Source organism: Austrofundulus limnaeus, unplaced genomic scaffold (genome assembly GCF_001266775.1).
Source record: "Austrofundulus limnaeus strain Quisiro unplaced genomic scaffold, Austrofundulus_limnaeus-1.0 Scaffold1, whole genome shotgun sequence".
Classification (NCBI taxonomy): Eukaryota; Metazoa; Chordata; class Actinopteri; order Cyprinodontiformes; family Rivulidae; genus Austrofundulus; species Austrofundulus limnaeus.
The window spans coordinates 7,185,477-7,195,852 of record NW_013952403.1 but is presented as its reverse complement, the minus strand read 5'-3'; the positions used below and the strand labels follow the sequence as shown (position 1 = coordinate 7,195,852).

The 10,376-nt window shown below is 36.8% G+C and overlaps 1 long non-coding RNA gene across 1 annotated transcript; it reads right to left on the bottom strand.

Moving 5' to 3' along the window:
- Positions 1-5,585: 5,585 nt before the first annotated feature.
- LOC106517025 (uncharacterized) lies at positions 5,586-6,569 on the bottom strand. The gene is made up of 2 exons (XR_001310151.1): positions 6,528-6,569; positions 5,586-6,458 (listed from the first exon to the last, which is right to left on the bottom strand). It is a non-coding gene; the product is annotated as an uncharacterized LOC106517025 (long non-coding RNA).
- Between the last annotated feature and the right edge of the window lie 3,807 nt (positions 6,570-10,376).

Below are 10,376 nucleotides of genomic sequence, written 5' to 3'. Positions count from 1 at the left end.
AATGAAGATGTTCAGTAGTGTATCAAAGTGTCTTTATGTCTTGCCATGAACAAGTTTGCCCAAGCAGCTACTTCAAAAGCTGTATATGATCACTGTGCCACCAGTGGTGACATAGCCAAGCTTTGTAGAATGCTCTGTAGAATCAAATGTGGTTGCATGCCAGGCTGCAGGAGTGGAACTTGTGAACTGTTGGATGGAAAAAGCCTGCGGTGAGTATTAAAACCATGCTTATGTAACTTGGTCAATTTCTAAAATTTTATTGCAAGATCATCATTGAGGGACATGAAGGTTTTAATCAGTCAGATGTGGCGTTGGATGATGTGAAAGTTTATCCTGTTCGCTGTGCAGGTAACGAGCATGAACAATCTAGTTAAAGTTTAACAAATGTTTAGTACTTTTATGTTGTTTTTAAGAAGTTCATCACTCTAAACTTAATCCAAATATCTCAGCTCAAAGTGTCAGTGTGCCACCTACTGGAACTAGAATGACACCTTTTACCACAACAGTGTCCCTGCGACTACCACTATGGCTGTGCCGCTGCCTCCTGCTCTCAACAAGACTACAGAAGCACCACATCCAGTTCTAATATAAAGACTTGAGCAGTGCATAAAAACATTTTTTCTATTCACTGTTAATTGTCCCAGCATTGATATTTCATTGTCCCCACAGTATGCAAATTTGACTGATTTTGAGAAAGATTTAGGTCTATGGAGTCCACTGCTCACTGACATGTTTGACTGGGAAAGGCATAGCGCTACAACTCAAAATACCAGTCTTTCAAGAGGTGAGTGACTGCAAAATGGGGCAACTATTCATTACCTTTTCATTTCCTCAACCACCTAAAATTTAAAGCTAAAGCTGAAAACCACCCCACCCCCCAGGGCAAGCAACAAATTAATTTTGTATGACATTCCGAGAACATAACCTTCACCAAGGCTAAATGCACTGTAACTTTATTCAGGTGGCCATTACTTGTACATCAAATCTAACAAAGTAACACGTCGAGATGCAGCTCTTCTCATCAGCCCAGAGTGTGTAGAGTCTGGTCCACAGTGTCTGCAGTTTTGGTACCATGTGCCTGGTTCTCCTGGAATGGCAGACATCATTGTATACGTTCTTCAAGACAAGAAGGCATATGTAATATGGAAAAGCAAAAATGTTCAAAGAAACACGTGGCAACATACTCGAGTAGACCTTGTAACAACTGGAGAGTTCCTGATAAAGTAATACTTTTATTTATTATTCAAAATGGACGATTCTGCAAATGAACAATGGTGTAATTCTGCCGTTTAAGGTAATATTTGAAGGAGAAAAAGGATTTGGAAAGCAAAATGAAGTGGCTATAGATGACATTTCACTCAGTCATGGCTTATGCAAAAGTAAATGGACCTTTTCTATGCAAAAAAAAATCTAAAAAAAAATATGAAATTAACTCTTATTACACATGTTGCAGACATCATCAGAGAACCAAATCAAACTCCTGTTACAAGTTATATACTGCCAGATTTTGGTTATCTCCTAAATGCTACTTCAAATGGACTGGAAAATGAGACACAACCCACTGTAACCAGTGGATTGCAGGGTTCAACGGTCAGTGTATCTCTTGGTCATTGGATTTTCATTTTAGAAGTGGGTATTAAAAAACAAGAAGCGAGTGGTTATTTGATTTTTTTTTAATACTGAAATTAAAATTAAAATACAAAGCTTTTTTCATTCTTAGTGTCAAAAAAGGATTAACGAAACTTTAAAAATGATTTGAGTTTCATTTTCTGTTTCAGATAGCAAAAAAGAAAATTAATTTAAGACAGAAATGAAAAAAAGGCTTGTTTGTTTGTATTCTACCGCTGTCTATTCCACCACCAGAAGCGACGCTCGCCTGGCAGCTCTGCATAATGAAACACTAGTTTCTGTGAATAAAAAAAAGGCTGAAACAAAGAGACGTATGTCCATAAATGAGTTATATGATGACTGTCGCTCTGTGACCAAAGGCCTTGCAGAAGTACTTTGTGTGGCTTTTGGCCAAATAAGTTTCTTTTACTGAATACATGTCGGCTACTGCCTCCACTTCACCTCTATTTCTCTCAATAAAAAGCAAAACAAGACAAATTTCATTCCATTTCTGTGTTGTATGATTGTTGTTCTGTGAGCAGAATGTTTTTCCCCTCCTGAGTTTTGACAAAATCTGTGCCTTTTCTGTCAGTTCGTGTCCTCGAAGTGTTCCTTTAAGTGAGGGGTGGGCGGTACTATGACCTTGATCTCGATCTGATACCAAATAAATACGTGGCAAATATATTTGATACCAGTCAACATCTATGTTGACTTTGTTTTTGTTGCAGCAGATAGGTGTCTTACAATGCTCGGAAAGGAGCGTCAAAAGATTTTGTGCTCAGCATGATCTGAGGAGAAAAAGATCTGTGTCAGACGCAGAACTGGAAAGCACTTTGATTTAGTCTATATATGAGGTAACCATCTATATCTATGTAATGGAATATTCATTAAATAACTTTGATATTGCAGGCACCCCTTCAGGTGAAAAACAGTTTATTGTAGGGATACAGCAAGTTGCCACTATCTGTCATGGAATATGAACAAACGAGGCTTTTTTCATTTCTGTTTTAAAGTAATTTTCTTTTTTGCTATCTGAAACAGAAAATGAAACTCAAACATTTTAAATATTTTGTTCATCCGTTTTTGACACAAAGAATGAAAAAACGCTTTGCATTTTAATTTTAATTTCTATATTTTAAAACAAAAATCAAAMAGCCACTTGTTTCTTGTTTTTTAATACCCGTTTCAAAAATGAAAATCCAACGACCAAAAGATACACTGACCTTCAACCACAACTCATCCTACTGGGAATGAAAATTGGCCAGTGCTTCCAACCACCACAGGCCAGCCACAAATCCTCCAGGGAAATGCAACCAGTCACCTGCAGGGTTCAACCACCCTTGCTTCCAACCACCACTGGTCATCCTACATTCTGTTAATGTAACTTGGCCACAGCTTCCATCAATCACACGCAAATCACACACCCCCCATGTTAATGCAACAAATGGCCTTCAGGGTTCAACTACAGCTAGACAAGCTTTTACTAATGAGACTTTCCCATTGCTTGCATCAATGTCAGATCAACAACAAATACTTCAAGGTAATACACTTTATAATTGTCAGGATTATACTGCTCAGCCAGCATTTAGTAATAAACTTTGCTTCTGCCTCTTTAACTACAGGTCAACAAATTATTCATGGCAATGAAACTATTGGCCTGCAGGTTTTGACCTCTGCTAAGTTTTATGTCAATGAATCTGTGCCCCAAAATTACAATAGGACGTTGGCCATTGTTGCGTTTCTCAACTTCATTTACAACTTTACAGTAACAAGGAATGGTCAAGGTAAGTTTAGTTTTATTTTACGTCCTGTATTGTCCTAATTAACTAAATCTTGACCTTTTTTTAGCACCTGCCTGTGCCAAGAACAACCATTTCACCACCTGCATCCCCTCATGCCTTCCAACATGTAGACACTAAAATGGCCCAGCACAATGCAGTGTCAACAACTGCACTGCAGGATGTGTGTGTGACAGTGGCTTTGTGCAGAAAGGGATTGTTTGTGTGCCTGTGCAAGAATGTGGGTGTGTGGCAAATGGCATCACTTCTCAAGTGAGTGGCTTAAGATTTTCTAAATGTTCATTAGCAAAACATAAATCAAATGTGTTTTAAATAGAACTTCTCTTCTAGTTCACATTGCAGTCAGAAGTGTGAATGTGAGGACAATGGTGGCAAGCGAACACTCCAGTGTCATGATGATGGATGTGATGATGGTGCTGTGTGCCTTCAGGACCAGATGGGCCAGTTTTATTGTACAGCTACAGGTAGTGTGTGTGTGTGTGTGTGTACTCCTTATCTTAAAGTTTTAGTACTGGCTTATGTCAAATTTTCAATTTGTTTCACAGACTTCAGTGAGTGCACCGTTAAAGGAGATCCAGAGTATAAAACATTTGACAAAATGAAGCATGACTTTGAGGGGGAACTCCTTTATATGTTGGTCCGGACCAAAAACCTGCCAAGTACCCTCCCAGAATTTTACATAGAGGGCAGCAATGTATGCAACACAGAAAACAACAAAGGCACTAAAGTGAAAGGAAACAGTCAAGACATTGGCAATGAAGATGAACAGACGAGATCCAAGGAGCTTAAAATCAAAGTGTACAATGTCACTGTGGAGCTCAAGCAGAAAAATGAGGTGTTTGAATCAGTGTTAATATATGCAATACGTACAGTGTCCAAATTGTTAGCTTTTTTAAAGATTACAATTAGCAGTCATCTTTCTAATTAAACTAAACTTTGTGGGTCCAAGCACTTTCATATTTGTACAAAAAAATAAGGTTAATGGTCTTTTTTGAGACTCGAAATCTTTACATAAGCAAGAACTGGCGTGTGAGACTTTTCCTGCATGTATTATCTGTGATTTGTTTTACTACAGGTGAATGGACAACAGATGGAAACTTCAATCTCAAAATCCAAGAGCAATCTTCTCGTGTGATCTTGAAAACAGACTTTGGTCTGAAAGTTTAGTGAACCTTGCAAAACAGGTTATCTAAAGTTATTTAATCTAATCAATTTTTTTTGCAGCAACATTGACTCCCCCGCCTCAATTTGCAGAAATCATACTCCCCAACTTGTATAAAAGAAGAGTAGAGGGCTTGTGTGGGAACTTTGACGGCCATGAAGGAAATGACAAGATTAAAGCAGATGGCACTATGGCAAAGAGTATTCAAGAGTTTGGAGGAAGCTGGAGTTTAATACAACATGTCAATGGTATCTTTCTGACATTGAATCATTCACACCCCACCCCCACTTTTTACCAATAGCCACATTCTGATTTCACCATTGTATTCATGGGGTGGGGGTGGGGGGGGGTGGTGTATGTTTTAACTTTTAGAAACTGCTGTCAGACAGTTTTAAAGGCTTGTCTAGGTGTGGGGGAATCAAATGTGGCTGGACACTCATGACCCCAGATATGGTTTACATATGTAAACTTTGCTAATAACTCTAAACATGGGAATAATATAAACCTAATAATTGTATTTATGATTTTTTTTTTAAATCGCAGTAATCATGTTAAATACTACATTGGCATTTTTTTGCATTTAAATTGAAATCTGGGGACCCTCACTTGATTTGTGAGCCACAAAGGGATCCCGGACCCCAACTTTGGGAACCATTGTTCTAGAGAATTCATTCATGGTGTGCTGGACAAGAGGCACTTAAAAATTTGCAGTGGCGTAGTTGAATTTAAAATCAAAATTCAGCACAAACAAGCATGCCAATTTTTTTTCTTTGCATGTCTTTCTGGTGTGACAGTGGCATTCCAAGTGTCAGGGTTTATTTTTTTCCTCACTGTACCAAAAAAAAAAAACAAAAAAAAAAAACCTGCAGCTTGTTTTGTGGCGGGAGCTGTGTGATAATTACAAACTTAAATTCAAAAACACTGTTTCAGAAAAATAAGATTGATTATAATAACTCCACTTTAATAAAAGTTACCGTAAGGCACGCAGACCCGCTTACAGATGAGGCTTGAGACGRTTTCACAATTCCATAAGTTTGTTTATTATATCCTGATTTTAATTCAAAAATACTAGATTAAAACCTCACATTAAAAATCAGTCTGGCTCAACTCAGGGAGAAGTGAAATTCAGGGTAGTGTCCTAAAGAAAAGAGAAACCCAGCAAACGGAACAAAGCAAACAAAAGAAAATCGTGCACCAAACCAATTAGGAGTCCCACCACCCGGAAAGTCCACCACCAACACCACGAGCTGGCCGTTCCTGTAAAAATAAAAGGCACTTTAATAAAATTACAAACAATAAAATACCAATCAGTCTACAATAAATCAAGCAGTAATAGTCCAAATTCAGAAAGTCAGTCCTGGAAGCAACCGATCCGTCGTAATAGACACCACTCAGGGCAGCACCAGAAGGGTAGTCGGAGCTGATCACCAATCAGCCACACTGGACAGTGATAGGAGCCAGCTTTACGCCGACCAGGACGGCGAGCCCCAAAGCCAGCACACAGGACGACAGGTAAGTGGCCGACAGATTATCCAGCTGGCAGACGGACCACCAGTCGGGGGCAACCAGAACAGCAGGCAGACAGCCAGCCAAGGACAGACAGTCAGCCCAGGACAAACAGCAGCGGCTATCAAAAATAAATGTTAGAAATAGAATCTAAAACTCATGCAAAAACTAGCAGTTCACTCACCACTTGAGCTTCTTTAAGTAGTGCCTCTAACAGTGAAGGAGGAACTGGGAGCGTGTGCAGGCAGCCTGGATATGTAACAAAAGCTAAGCTAAAGCTAAGCTAACAAARGTCYAGTGTGGGAAGATTCTTACCAGAAGGACGATTGATCGGCGATCAGCGCGTCATTAAGCGCATTGTTCACGCGCGCATTACTTTGCAGCTGTTATACAGAAAATGTAAATAAATGACAAGTAACAAGCTTGATTGAGAGAGATGATGCCTGCCTTACCTAGCATGCGGCACCAATACAAGCCGCGGTCTGAACCGGAAGGAGAACAACGTGATGTCAACCAGGGGAGGGAGGGCCCTTTATAAACAGGCACCAGCGCCACGACCAATCAGATGCAGGCACTTGTGTGGTGCGTTCAGAGCCTACAGGGCATACTGCCACGTTTGAAATAWGATGTTTTTACGTAGATATACTGTATGTAGCCAGCTTTTACTAGGAAATCCAAGACTTGATGTTTCAATGACCTCTTGAAACATTCAAATTCAGACTACTAGAGCTCACATTTACCATTTTAAACTGTAAATTTGAATCCTGACAACTGTCTTAACACGACATCAACCCAAATGCACTTTTGTCTCTAAAGTTGTCAGTTGCATCAGTTTTTACAATAAACATTTCTCATATCTAAAGTTTGCAATACTCTTTAAAACTTGTACTAAGTAGTCTAATAGTTTTTCATCAGTGAAGTTTAAAAACAAGTTCCCACATTTTTTTTTCTGTCTCAACATTCTAGCTGATATTTAAACACTATAATGTAAATCAATGATGCAGAAAAAAATCTGTTCTGAATATTATGATTAGGGTGAGTGGGCATGGATAAAGAACCCATATAAACGAAGGCCTTGTAAGTGGGCCCATTGCGCTCTGCAAAAAGACAGCTTTATTCAAATCTTCTTGTCCCTCAAATGAAGGACACAAGGTTAGAAATACTTTGTTCTGAGATGATAAATGTGTTTCCAAGAATTGTTTTCCTTTGACTGCTCAGAGTGAGGCAGTGGTATAAGTAGTGCAAAGTGTTCTCTATTTCAATCACACAGACCATTGTCACGGAGTTCTAATATTTCAACGTTTTTTTTTTATTTTATCAGAATATCTGTCAGACAAATGATGGCACCATAGGATCATTTTTGAACAAGAAAACTACAGGAGACAGTTTAGGACAAACTAGACAAGTTTACAAATTAAACCAAACTTGAGTGATCTCAGTAAGAAATGATCTCAATTTTACTTTATCACCAGATTTTATACTTGATAATTAAACTTCTGCCAGTAACTATTTCTATTTTGAGCAGTTTCCAAACATGTCCTCACCTAAATAATTGTCATATGTTGACACATGGCAGACTAAACAAAAAAAAAAACAAACAAAAAAACAAAAAAACAAAAAAAAAAAACCAATAAATCATGTAAAAACAGTTCAAGCTGCTAGTTGTAGCACATTTTTATTTTGGTACAATAAACATTTTTTAGCTGTTTTACAGGGTTACAGTTCAATGACTGCAAATGTGTTTTGAAACATTTATATGAAAAAGTGGATTCTCTATAGCACTCCCAAATTCACAATATTTTTAAACATTTTAAAATGAGCAAACTTTTGTTGCATAAATCCTCAACACATCCTGTGATGTTAAAATTATACAGATATTATATGTGTGTGTTTAAAGACCATCAAACCCATCAGAGCTTTGCAAAATTATTTGTCCACACAATGAAACAGTGTTAGAACTTTCTGAATTAGCATCAAAACTTATATTAATATTAATGTGAACTATTCAGTATAGTAATTCTGAAAATAGAACTTACTTACAATATTAATTTTGAAAGTCTGATGCCACTGAATTAGACAATGTATTTTTATAAAGGGCTGTCATTTTAATTTTTATTCTATAGATGGCGCCATAGGATTACAGATGAACAGGAGAAACACAAACTGCTCATTTCGTTAGTCCAGTGCAGAAGACTTTTTATAAGACCAACATTTGTATCCATGTAACTCTTTTTTGTTATAAAGTTAATGACTTTACAATCTGTATATCAGTTTGTATGTGAATCTTTGTTTCATAATTAGCTTGTTTGTTAGTATTTGTCTAATTTGTATTAAATCAGAACATAGCTATGGAAAACTTATGATTTTATTTTGTTCACCTTTATTTAGCAACAATAGTAACTATTAAATTTGTTTTAATAATAAAAAATGATGATTTGATCTAACACTCTAAATGACAAAGAAAAAACAAACTCTTAATTTCCTTTCATTGTTTCAGTCAGTACTGTGAATTATTAATATACCTAAAATAACTCATAACATACTCATATGAAATGGTGTTACATACTCTGTGGAGAGCTATTTGGAAGAGTCTGGACATCCTTGTTCTATTCATTTCAATTCCTTCCTCATTATATTTTATTCCATCAAGTTCAGGACTTCCACTTTAACTTTCCAAACTTTGTTCTTTCTCACTCCTTTTGGGCAGAAAAACAGCGAGAAACAAAAATGCTGCTGTCATGTTGTGTAATTGACGTTCTCCTTTGTTTCAGTTCAAAGACAGATATCCTGTCTTTTCTTTGCAGAATGAAATGTTTCAGGTTTCATTGTTCTACCATTGATGACAAACTGTGCTCAGCCCAATGAGCTCAAATACGCACATTACACATGAAGTAAGTGTTTTTTTCCCACTTCATTTATTGAACAAAAAGCTCTATTTTGGTTCTGTTAGAAAAGAAAACCCCCTAAAATCTCTTTGGCTTTTGCTTTTGATTGTTATCAAGATGAAAAAAAAAAAAAAACATAGGCAGTGAGGTTTTCTATGAAGAAAGTGTTTATCTTGTTGGAACCCTGAGATAAAATCTGATGTTTTTTTGTTGTTGTTGTTGTTGTTTTCCCGAGTGTAAAAGCTGAACTTATCATCATTTCTTTAGAGATGTCTCTGACTGTTTGACCACCTGTAACTTATCTTGATCTCTGGAGACCCTTTTCTTTTCTTTTCTTTTCTTTTCTTTTCTTTTCTTTTCTTTTCTTTTCTTTTCTTTTCTTTTTTTATTGATACAAAATCTGATCTGGCGTTAAACTCTAGTTTTGTACAACAGCATGTTAAAGCTTGGTTAGATCAGTCAATAACGCAAGTTAATGATTATTCCCTAATTTTTATTCTATTTACTTAAAARAGCAGATTTTACTCTAAAATAATGATTCAAATTCTGAGTAGTTTTGTTGCATTTAAATAAAAAAACATTTTGCTTCAAAAATAAAATGTACATTTCAGCAGGAAATGTTCATGCACCACTGAGGTGTTAAATAACGTGATTTAAATACATTTTGTACTAAACAAAGCTGATTTTCTGGAAACAATTAAAAAATGGGGGAAGGGGAAAGTAATGTTTTAGTTATAGCCCACAGTGTTCTGTTGGCAAATTATCTCATGAACCACTGAACAGATATAAATACAACTTTCAGAAAGCATTTATTGTATATCCGTTAACAACTGATTAATTTTTTGGCTCAATCGATTTCAAGATGGCTGCTGCAGCCAACAGGCCTAAAAGGGAGGGTATTAGGAATTTTTCAGGCACATAGTTCAATTCTTTAACACAGTCATGCTACTTTCAMTTGTTAAAACTGAATTTGCATCATAGCCTATCTCAGTGGTTCCCAAACCTTTTATCTTCTGACACAAAAGATATTCACGGCAAAAACTTGTGACCCCAAATATTACTGGTCTGAGTACACAAACTGTGTTAATAATCCTAAAAACAAAGGCTACACAAATATAAATACTTATTTATACTTATTTTGTGTTTTTGTAATAATTATAGGGAAAATATTACATCACCAATTATTTTATTACCCTTTAAATTGATTTCTGAAGTGCAGTGGTTTCCAAACTTTTTTAGCTTTTGACCCACAAAATAACAGTAGCAGAGACCCCGGGACGTGCACAGGTAGACATCAGGTGGTGTTTGAGCACCTGCACTTTTCCCTCCAGACCAGCTGTGGGCAATCATGGTCCTCGAGGGCCGCAGCCCTACATGTTTTACATTTTTCCCTGCTCCAACACACCTGATTCAGTC